The sequence below is a fragment of the Lissotriton helveticus genome, chromosome 4_1 (assembly GCF_964261635.1).
Source record: "Lissotriton helveticus chromosome 4_1, aLisHel1.1, whole genome shotgun sequence".
Lineage (NCBI taxonomy): Eukaryota > Metazoa > Chordata > Amphibia > Caudata > Salamandridae > Lissotriton > Lissotriton helveticus.
In genome coordinates, this window is record NC_136063.1 from 975296084 (window position 1) to 975308350 (window position 12267).

The 12267-nt window shown below is 42.9% G+C and overlaps 1 protein-coding gene across 1 annotated transcript in view; it reads left to right on the forward strand.

Moving 5' to 3' along the window:
- Window positions 1–12267, forward strand: part of ANKH (ANKH inorganic pyrophosphate transport regulator) — a 563090-nt gene that overhangs the window by 114605 nt on the left and 436218 nt on the right. The gene's annotated exons all lie outside the window — the stretch shown is intronic.

Genomic DNA, 12267 nt, shown 5'->3' on the forward strand with positions numbered 1-12267 from the left:
TACAAGATCAGAACATTTCAGACAGTCCAAAACATTGCGGCCTAGCACAATTTGGGCCTCTTGAGGAGGGCTTCAGTCTCTTCTTATCTGTGTGAATTGCACTGGTTACCCATTGAGAATAGGGTCTTGTTTAAAGCCTTAATTTTCTTCCATTGAGACTTCTATAATCGAGGCCCTCCCTACCTGATTGGAAGAATTATCCATTATACTCCACCCAGAGCTCTTCGATTGGCTTCACCTCTGTTTGGGAAAATTCCTAAGGTTTGTTTGGCAAGATCTGGAAGTCGTTCCTTTCCAGTGTTGGCAGGCAAAGCATGAAACAAGCTTCTACTCTCTTTGCAAGCTATTCAGAATGAAGCACCCTTCGGGAAGGAACTAAAAACACACCTCTTTTCATCTAACCTGCTCAGTCACTCAATCAATCAATTAATCAATGACATTTTGTATAGCGCGTGGCTGCTCCAACTGAAGCATACCGGCACTCAAAAGAGAGGAAGACTGATACCAAACAAAAGCCACCTTGAGAGTTATTCAGAGTCTCTTTTAATATTGTCAACTGACCATGCCCTGCAGAGCTTGAGCGATACCAAAGGGGATGATGGACGGAGCGCTTGAACAAATCAAACACTCACCCCCAGTCAACTTATCTGGGTTTAATCCATCATCATTCTTTAGCTCACTCCACCACCCCAGTTCAGACATGGCCATATGCAAATCAATCTGACCCTGTGCCTCATGGGAACAGTCCAGCCCGAACTGCCAAGCCATGTCTTCCCTGGACCGGCAACAAGCATCCTCGGACCGGTTTCGTGTTCATAACCCTCATCAGCCAGGCAGCAGAGCTTGAGCGCCAGAGCATTCCATAGTCGGTCTGTAAGTACTGATGTGGAGCTGGCTCCACATCGAGCTTTAGTGAATTTGGGGACCTGCATCATGTGAAGATTATTCGACCTACTGTGAGTTGCTTTTCTGATTCATGCAGAATAGCACTGGGACACTCCCTTGGATTAGCAGTGTGCTCTATAAATTGGTTCATTCATTCATTCTTTTCGTCCTGGGAAGATTCAGGATCACAGGTGATATAATATCTCTTCCTGTGATGTGATTAAGGTGAAAGAATGTGTGATGTCACTTCTGCTACTCCAGGCATTTAGGTGAATCAACATCAATCGATTTGTTGTTACTGCATCTCACTGATGAAATACTACAGTTTTCTAAAGATGGAAGAGTCACTCAGTTTATATAATATTACATGTATCTCTAGAAACAATGTGACAAGACGAGTTCCTGATAACTGTAATGTCCAATTGAGGCTGTTGCTTTATATTTCAAGCTTTATTTAACTTGGAACTCAGGCTCAATGCGGATGACGTTTTTATTGTCAAGGTTCCATTTTCTTTTTGTTTTTATTTACTGATACAAGATGGCAGATACCACTTGGATAAGTAAATAAAAATAATCTAAATTTACAAGCGTAAAAGAGTGTCTTGTAATGCACAGTGGCCTTGAGGCAAATGGCAGCTGCTAGACTCACCCAAAAAGGAAAAGGAAAAAGTTTTATTGAAAGGACTGTGGGATGGATAAACAATGGAGTACTGGTTGGGTGGGAGCACGTAGGTGAAGCAATGGGGAGTGGGCAGAGGGCAAGAGAGCAATGGAGACACTTTAGGCTGGAACTATGGGGGGGGGATAAAGAGGTAAGCCAACAAAGAGTGGCGAAAACAATAGACAGGCCTGGGTGGGATGAGGTAGCAGCAAGGAAAAACATCACATGAGGGAGAGGAAAACAGATGCCCTATCATGGAGTGTTGAAATAAAAATTGTAGTTCCATGAATGTGAGGATTGGAATGATGCATGTCATCCAATCTGAAAGGGTGTAAAGAAGTTAGGCTCCAGGGGATGGACAGATGCAGGAAGAGGAAGGAGAGCCATTGAACAAGAAGCAAGCAGGTGAGAGTGACAAGCAAGCCTGCCAATGGTAAGTGGTGGACTAGATTTAAGCCCACTGTAGGTTTTTGGTTTAGTTCACAAGCAGTTTAGCATAAACAGACAACTTAAAGCTGACCTGAGAAGTGTTTGTGTCGCATGCATTGTTACTCTGGTAAAACAATAAAGGGGCGACCAGGAGCGGATCCTTCGTTAGGGTGACGGAGCATCGCCCCACTTAAAATCCCCCCAAACCCCTGAAAAATAAAATGGTAATTTAGTACCATTTGATTTTTCTTCCCCGTCCCATACAAAGCATCGGGACGGGGCGGGATTGCTGCTAAGTGACAGCAGCATGTCACTCAGCAGGGAGGAGGGGAGGCTGGACGTACACTGTATAAAGTGCACGTCTTTTTGGCCGACCGTCGGTATGTGGATGTTAAACAGCTCTAACTCATTTGTCTGAAGACAGCTGAATTAGAGCAAGCAAAAGCCTCCAGAGCCCTGTGAAGCACAGAGTGAGACCGCTCCCTCCAATCAGGGCGTAGCCCTCATGCTGAATGAGAGCAGCACCATGATTGGTCAAGGAAGTTGCTGCCTCTAGTTCCGGTGATAAGAAGGACCAGGAGGACGTTGCGTCGTGTTTAGGTCATTGGTCGATGTGAGTGGGATTGGGAAGGCATGGAGTTCCCCAACTTTTTAAATTTAATAGAATCCGTTTTCCTACTTTTTTTATTTAAAAATGCGTCCCAGGACGGCAGAAATAGCCAATGCCTACAGATAAGGCTCAGTGTTCCTGGCCGTTCGGGGACTGGCGGGTGGCCAGAGAAGAAAAATGGCTCTGTCCTTTCCTTCTTGCCCAAAGAAGACAAGGACTGTGTCTATTTCTCCTGCTCTGCCGCTGGCAGCCCCCTCCTCTCTTTCTTCCTCTTATTCCCTCTCTGTCTCGTTCCTCCTCACTTGCTGAATAAAAAATGTGATACAAGAAATGGCCTTTACCCTCTCTTTTCTCTCCTTTCCCTCATTTGTTCCCCTTTGAAATTGACCCAAAGGAGAAAAAAAACACTTTTACTGCAAATGGCGTCTTTTTCAGATTTTTTTTTATTCCTAAATTCAGGCTCGAGATGGAGAGAAATAAAAGGTTCAAAATATGAATAATAAATAAATACCTAAATAAAGCAAGACAGAGTGGTTGCAAAGTGGCCAGATTGGTTTTATTCACACCCAAACTCATTAGTCTTTCTTTGTACTCCACTTAGCTGCAACACAATTCAAATGTTTTAGTAACTTTTGATCCATTTAAACTCAAACAATTTAGTCGGTGAAATCATCAGAATATTCAGCAGATTATGTATTATGTGGCATTTATGACAGAGCCATAATTATGTGGAAAACATTTGCAAACGTATATTATTTTGCCATTCATATTTGAACTGCTATTGTGGAAAAAGGGAGGAGAAGTGCTGGTGACAGAAAATCAATGACTCGGAGACAAATAGCTTGTGATTTCACTTTTAAGTGTAATTGGGACATTCTGTGATTAGAAACGTATCCCACTTTGTGAATATATTTTAATGTCAATAACTCATTTTAAACCTTAAATACATATGTGTATCTATTGGTTGAAATAAATAACGTAATAAGCTGTAACTGTTCACTAAAATTGGGATGTTGTGCTCTTTCTGGCCACACCTCTGACTCCTCCCACTGACACGATTCTCCGGTTTTTCCCGCCCTCTGATTCTCCGCCCACAGTTCCCCTACTTTTTTACCCTACCTCGACCACTGGTTTGGGGAAGTTTTTATTCTTTTTTATTTTAGTCTGCGCGCCCACACCCCTCCCACTAGTCTCCCCAGCCACCACTGGGGTGACTAGTAAAAGCATGAAGCTTTAGGCCCAGCTCATAAAGATTTTGTAGAACAGTAGGTGTGACTTTCTCCTGAAGTACATCTGGCTTACTCTTTGAACTCAGGAGTATGCCAGGAGAAGTACAATTGGAAGTAACAGAAGGGTGTTTGTCAATCACGTTCTTTCTGTTTTCCTGGATATTTTTTATGCTGATTTCAATGGGCCCACCATGGTCCCAACGCTTGACCTCATTGCCACTGTACCTGAATTCTCCTCGGAGCCCCTGGCCATCACCGGTCTCTAGATCTGTTTCTCAGGAGCTGTCCATGTGCTGATTGTGCCTCATGCAAGACACTGACAATCACCATCTGGAATCCATGGTAACCAGGCACCAGCAATACAAAATATGTTTGACATCCAGCACATCATACTGTTTTCATTTGAGTGGCACGCCACAGGAAATTTGAAAACACAAAGTAAACTCAGCAGAATGCGTCCCGAGGAAGGAAATATAGAAAAGGATTTCAGCGAGGGTTTATTGCAAGAAAATACAGGGGAATCTCATTACTTTGAAGCACACTGTTTGTGAGCTTAGTGTGTTGGTGGAAGAGCCATGGGAACAGTCGCAAAGTCTGGTATAGGGCATCTACAGTTTATATACATAAAATGAGTCCACACATGAAACACAAGAAAGATCTGCTAGGCTGCATCAACCCTGTTGCGTCAATGTGCAATGTTTATCAAGGCTAGTGTTTGTGCGCGTTTCTGTTAGCAAAAGTGTGTGTTTTTGTGCCTCTTGTGAGGAAAAGGAGACAGCTAATATTGACTGTGCTGAATTCATTAAATATGAATATATGGTTTGCTTTCCGAGAAAGGAGGTGTGGAAAGAAGCAGTAAGATGCTGCAGGCCATTGCTCTAATCTGACCTCAACCGACCAAGGCTGAGCCCTCGCAAAGCACTTGGCAAAGCCAATAGATCTGGCCAAGCTGATGAGATAGTTATTTTATTTTTATTTTTATTGAAAGCACATGCAAAAAAATGAAAAAGAAACCACGCTCCTGTCTGGACTTGGAACCATGTGCATGCAATAAAAATATTACATTTCTAAAATAGCAATTGTGTATAATCTTAACCACCATCACTCACAGTGCAACAGAGTCAGTGTCTGGGAGCCCTTTATACTGTAGTGGTCAGAAGCAAAAATGTGAAGTAACGCTTAACCTCGCCAATGGATGAGGAGGGCTAACTCATGCCCCTTGTCGACCATTGTTTGCAGCCCTTTGCTAATAAGGTCTCCTCATTGTATCATAAGTATTCATAAGGGAAGCCCTACCCCCATCGTCCCTCACTTCACTGTCTGTGTCTCCACCATCCAGCCACAATTTGCATGCACTACACTTCCACTGTCTGAGAGAAGCTGTCCTTTTCCTCCATTTTGTGCCATGCTAAATCACGGGCATCCTAAATGGATCTCTCAGTTCCTAGTACTCATACTCACAGCATACAGAGTCCTAAATCCAAACATGTGCTACACATTCACTGCACGTACACACAATCCGCACGCACACTGAATGTCAGTACAAGGTTCTCAGATTCACATAATAGAAGAGTGGCTAGTACTCTCGCCTCTTCTTGACAGAAATAAAAGTTGGTCATACTACTTATCCCCAAAAACAATATTCTGCCACTACTGCGTTATTCGATGCACTCAGGGTATGGACAGGAGTTCAGTGCCAACTATGAGGGCATATTCAGTGCTCTTTTCGAGGTCACAGATGTTCCTGTCCCAGCAGCCTCTATATATTTGTATGAATGCGGAGTTTTCATAAATCATTTTCTTTTATTAAATAAGGCTGGTGAGACAGTCTATATGCCAGACCTAAGAAAATGGATATTCAGCCAGAACCCTATTTGTTTGTCCTTGGCTAGTGGGGAAAAAAATTGCCATGCCTGTCTGCCTATTGCACCCTACAACTGCAAAGCAACATGGTGGCAGAGGAGGTGAAGCAACAATGTGGATACTGTTGTTTACCATTAGTGCCCGAGGGTCTATATTTCATTCCAGTTGAATAACCAGGTTATCCCATATGTATACCCTACTTTCCAAGTAGTCAAGGACCGATTACTTTTAATTTACCCTGTTAAGTGTTTTATTGCTGATGAGCCAGGGTAATGGTGCTATGTAAACTGTTCCATTTTCAGAGTCCGGGCATACTTTCCTATGCCTCCTCTTCCTCCTCCTGGGGTATAGCCCATCAACCAGAACTCTCCAGTCACCTCTGTTTTGGACATTTCTGTTAATCTGACACAAGGTATAACCCATCTCCTTTCAGGCAGCCTCAAGGCCTCAGTTCCAGGCATTTCTTGGTCTTCCTAATTTCCTTTTCCCTTGAGGGCTCTGCTTGAGGGCTTGCCTGGTGGTGTTTAATGTGGGCTTGCAGAGGGTGTGAACTATCCAGCCCCAGCATCTTTTCATGATTTCTTCATAAGCAGGGAGTCTGCTGCTATAGGTCGTTGTTGCTGCTAGTTTTTGGCCAGCAGATTTGGAGGATTTTCCCCAGGCAGGAGTTGATGCATGAATGGACTTTGTTGGTGAAGGTCACTGTTGTCCTCATAGGTTTCTGGTCCATACTGAAGGGCCGATTTCACATTGCTGTTAAAAAGCCTGATCTTAGTTTGCAGCGTTAGGTCCTTGGAGCTCCATGTCTTCTTTAGCTGAATGAAGGTAGCAAGGTAGCCCTTGCCTTGACAAATCCTGCCTTGACAAGAGAACCAAGATATAGCCTAGCAGGATAGATGTCTTAAATTTCACAGAGAGGCAAGCTTATTATTTGTAGCCTATAACCTATTCAATAACTGAACACTCATTATAAGATGAATTGTTGCACCACACGCAGACAAGACAATAACAATAAACCCACGTTCACACATCCACGTTTTCTTATTGCATATTATTTGAACCCTTCACATAAAGACATTCATGTTTAATTGCTCTTATAGATCAAAAGCAATTAGTGTCACAGAAAAACATTTAAATGCAGGTGAGCATTAGGAATGCAATGGCAGACAATACACCGTTATTAAAAGGCGACAAAGAATTGCCAACTCTAGGTAAAGATGCCAAGTGACAAAAGACCTACCCAAATAATGCACAAATCAATTGTATTCTTTCCTTGATGGTGGCTTCTGTGCTGCCCTGCTTGTCTAAGACCATGCTCATGTAGATGAAAACCTCAAGATCTACCAGTGCATCGCCTGCAATAGTGACAGCTGTTGTGCTGGCCATGTTAGCCTTCAGGATCTTGTTTTTTTCCCTGTGAATGTTGAGGCTTAGTTGTGCTGATGTGGCTGCCACATTGTTGGTCTTCTTTAGCATCTGCAGATGGGTTTGGGAGTAGGGCCAGGTTGTCTGCAAAGTCCAGGTTTTCATGCTACATCCAAAGTGTCCATTGTATTCTATTTCTTCTCCTTGCTATGGATGTCTTCATGATCTAGCCTGTGGCCAGCAGGAAGAGAAAAGCAGCGAGCAAACATCCCAGCGGACTCCGGACCTCAATTGGACGGCTTGCATGAGTTGTCCTCCATGAACTATCTTGCAGGTCATTGCCTCTTAAGAGTTCCTGATTATTCTGTCCTGGCACACTTGGACAATATTTTGCTCTGCAGGAAACAGACCATTAGCTCCTTTTATTAGCCTTCTTTTACCCAGAGCAATGCAGTTCCTAGTACCAAGGATGACCTGGGAGCACAATTCATCGGAGGAAAATGTTTCAATTGTAGTCACATATTGCACTCAGCAAGCAAACAAGAGGGTTCTCCCACAAGAAATAATTTTTTAAAATGGGACCATTGTTTAATTGTATAGCAGCATTTTTCAAATATATTGCATAAAAAGATATTTTATTCATTGACAGGTCTGAAGATAATTAATAGGTTTAGAGTTCAACAAACTATCTTGTAATTGTTGTCACACGTCTCGATTTACTACGACACAGCAATAGGCTGTAGATTATTTTGTTCTAGGCATTTTATTATAACATAATGTTTGAGGTACATAGCTTATTGTAGGTGTGCAGAGCATCAGCAATCCAGGTTCTCCAAATGTGTCTTCTTGACCTAGGGCTTTTTTAGGCCTGTTTTCCAGATTTAAGTTGACTGTAGCAGGAAATACGATACATTTTGACAAATCAGCAGCAAAACGTATATGCTGTCTGGAAAGATGGTCTCTGTGGTCGTCAAGGAAATGTGCCAGGATTGGAAACCAAGCTTTTTCCTGAAGTCCATTGGCAGATTTGAGGTGTTTTAGACTGTACTTTTTATAGACAAATCTTTTGAAGTAGGTCTAAAAGAGACTCTCTTTGTTTAGGGGAGCTGTAATATTTTTATGGCTGAAATAAAAACAAAAGCTTTTCAGATCACAGTATGATAATGGTAATTTTCTTTATTGTCATTTTACACGACGAGACAAAGAGGTTAAACTACAACAAGAGTTTAATATTGCAGCATGATCACCAATACACTTTTGCAATATACAGTCCACAATATGCTCAGACCGGAGGGGGCACAAGGATGTGGTGCTCATCCAGGCCATTCCTATCTTTTACACGTAACATTAACACAGTCAAGACCACACTTCTAGCTGACCTACTCTATTAGCTATTTCCAGAGTCTGCCCTGGGGGTGGAAGGAGGGAGGGTGCTCTGCCGGCAACCTCCAGGCTGCTACCGAGTACTTCTATCCTCTTAAGGGGACTCTGCTTCGCTTCCGCACTCCCAGTGGACCTCCATCCTTCGCTTCCTCCCTCACCAATTGCTTCACCATCTCTCCCCATATCTCCAGGTCACGCTCTGTGTTCTTGTCAGTCTGCACTCTTTTGAGTCCACACTCCTTTCCTACAGTTCTTTCCTGCAAGTCCGCCACCCATTCTATACTATGGACTAATCCAGTGAGTTGCAAGGTGGCACCGAGCTAACACCAGTCGCAGTAAAGCAAATTTAGACCTCATCTTCCTCCCCTGTTTGGGGCCCGTCAGAATGTCAAGGAGGTAGTGGGGAGCCATCAGCTCTATCCTAGCACCGAAGTCCCTTCGGAGTGTCCACACCACCCCAGCCCAGTAGGCCTTGAGTTTGAGGCAGCCCCATGCCCCATGAAGAAAATTAGTTGGGGTTGCACTACATCGGGGACACCCGTCTGCCAGTATGATAATGGTAGAACTGATTGCTTGCTGGACTCCTCAGTATATTATGATACTCTTGTTGAATCTTATAACAGAGATACAAAATGTGTATTGTCCCTGAAGAATCAGCTCCAACATTTAGTATAAGAAATATTAAAAGAATATTTACGGGGTTCGGATGTTTCCCAGCAACCTATAATAAGGAGGTGTAAAGAGAGCCAGGTTGAAAATGTATGCTCTATGTTGCTTGGCCAACAAACCACTCCTATGCAGAATTTATTGGTGGAAGGAAAAATTCATCTGGACAGGCTGGGATCTGACTTGGAGACAGCAATCAAGTCCACTAAAACAGTTAATTACCCGACACACGCAGAAAAGGTGTTGGAAAGGAAGGATAAGATCGGGAAACTGCTAGCTTGGGAGAGTGGAGTAACCATATCTGTGAATAATATCACTAAACTTAGGGAAAAAGTAACAATCACATTACTGTACAGGGAGAATCCATTGGGGAGGTTTTCAGGAATCTTTAAGAAGGCTGTACAAAGAAAATCTGGAACTTGGCGGTAGTTATAAATGGGGCCTTTTAATCTGTGATAACAACCTGAAAATCGCCAGAGAATCAGAGATCATGGATGCCTGACAATCAGGTGGAGTAGGTTTCATGCCTAATCATGTGGAATAATCTCTCAAAGAGGGTAGAAAAAGTAACAAATGGTATAAAATTCTGTAAGAAAAGCAGTCCGGTATTGGCTGAATTATTTAATGTATTACTGGTTGGATGTCCAGTGCTTCTGTGACCTAAAATGGGCAAGTGATTATGGATGCATATGGTCTTTGGAAAATAAATGTAAAAATGAGCTCAGAGTGAGGAGATGTGAGAGTATAAATATAATGAGAAACCAGGATTGGAGGGTAATACCACTGTAGAAAAGTATACAGAAATGGCAAAGCTAACTCGAATTTCTAAAGTTTAATGGTAAACATAGTTGTGGTAGCCCTATACTACATTTCATAAGTGCCTTAGTTGGGTTTCTAAAATGTTTGTGAGGACGTAGACCCAGTGAATCCAACAAGTTAGTGGAAAGCACTTTTGGAGATTAATGTTTGTGTTTCTTCAGTCCCGTTGGGGTTATCCATTTTCGTGGAAATCTCTGATTAGTATCTTTTAGGGCTCAGAGCAGGTCCAAAAAGAAACTTTGACTCCTCTTCAAATGCTGTACCTTACTCTGGGCTAAAAAAATGAATCATCTTGGGTTCTGAGTACCACTTTAGCCAAGCAAAAGTATTTTGTCAAAAATCATTCCGATGGCTTAGGATGATATCCAGGACAATCAATAAGGATTTATATATAGTGCTGCTAATCACCCAATAGGGTATCCAGCGCTGGCAGGTCCCAGAGGCTCATTCGAACTACCTGGTCTTGAGGACCCTTCAGAATTCCGGAAGAGAGGTGATGGTCTGGAGTTGCATGAGCTGTCTGTTCCAAGTCTTTGCTGCTTTGTAGGAGGAGTGTCCTCCATTTCTGTTTCGGTGGATGCGAGCGTGTGGGCAAGTGATAGGGAGGCTCAGCATATTCTACTTGACGGTAATGGAAGTTCAGGGCTGTGGTCAATGTAGGCAGGTCCTTGGTTTTGTAGAGCTTTGTGTGCATGGGTCAGCAGCTTGAATTGGCATCTCTTTTGTATGGGGAGCCAGTGCAGTTGCCTGATGTGAGGGGTGATGTGGGTTCATCAAAAGAGGTCGAGGACGAGCCTGCCTGCAGTGTTCTTTATGGATTGATGTCTCTGTATGAGGTGTGTAGTGTTGCCCATGTAAAGAGCGTTGTCATAGTCTAGTTAGCTGGTGATGAGGGCCTGTGCCACACTGCGTCTCTTGTGCAGAGGTAACCACTTGAAGATCTTTCGTAGAATGCGCAGAGTGAGGAAACAGGCGGAGGCAACGCTGTTGATCTGTTACTTCATTGTGAGCTTGTTATTAATGATGATTCTGAGGTTTCTAACGAGGTCTGAGGGTCCCAGGCCTGGGGGCCAGTAGGAGTCATTCATGGGATTGCTGTTGTTGCCAAAGATCAGTACTTCTGTCTTGTCTGTGTTTAGTTTCAGGCAGAACACTTTTTTCTCAGAGATATCCAACAGGCACATCTGCATGTGCTTAAGAGTGTTTTGGTGACATATGGTCGCAGTGACTGTTGATTTCAATGTGTATGTATGCATGTAGAGGGTACTTGCATAGAGCAAACCTATCTGGGTATCAACATGACACTAAACAGAAGGTGAGAGTCTAAAGTATGTTTTTGAATATTAACAAGTAGTAGATGGAAAGTGAGGGCAAAATGGTCTGTGAATGGGTGTCTTAAGTTTCCTTCAGGATTATTGGGGGAGTAAGAGCTGGTCTGATGTTGGCTGGTATGTTGTTACAGATCTTGGGTGACCCCAGTGAGAAGGCCTAAGTTTGTGTTCTGCTTTTTTGTGTATTTTCTGTTTTTCAGTCTGCAGATGTCTTGGCATTGAGTGTTGTGCTGTCCACCCAGGATGACTAGCTTCTGGGCCAGAGATGTAGGGTTTTTCTTTCTGGCGGCCATGGATGTTATGTTGTAGGTCTTGAGTTTTGTGGTGGCCTAGATGGGAAGTCAGAGCAGTTCTCAGCAAAACCTCAAGAAGAAGTGATAACACCTCTCTGAGACCTTTGTTGTGGAGAAACAGTAAAGGTTGCGCCAGTAGACATCAAAGGCCTTAATGGAGAAGGCATTTCAAGAGTTCAGCATCTCATAGAACAGTGAAGAGCACCGGCTGACGCAAACAGTTATCAGATCTAAGGCAGAATGAATTCTGGTCTTAATAACATTGGCAACTGCAAGTCTAGTTGTGTTAGCATCAGAATGTGTAAAAAAAGAGTTAATAATATAAGAACGTTGATAAACAGGTTTGTATGCTACAACATCGTATGCAGAAACATGGCCTAACATAAACATATTGTCCTAAATATCGTTTGGAAGAATACTGTCCCATTGCGTAAACATTTTTCATTCTTAACTTAAATGGGGCTTTTTTTGTATGTAGGACATATGTACATCACAAGATAATCTGGGACCACAACCAGACAGTAGTAGTGTACTTACCCCTAAAACAGATATACCATGTCGCAACACCAAGTAGAATTCCACACAGTAGCATGCCACACAGCAGTAAAACATATTTAAGTTCATAATCAGCAGTTCTCACAATAATTTCGCAGAACTGCCACCCTCACCTTATTTCTTAAGCAAACAGCGCAGTGTGTGCTAAAAATGGACGCAACGCGTTAACTTTCCTCAT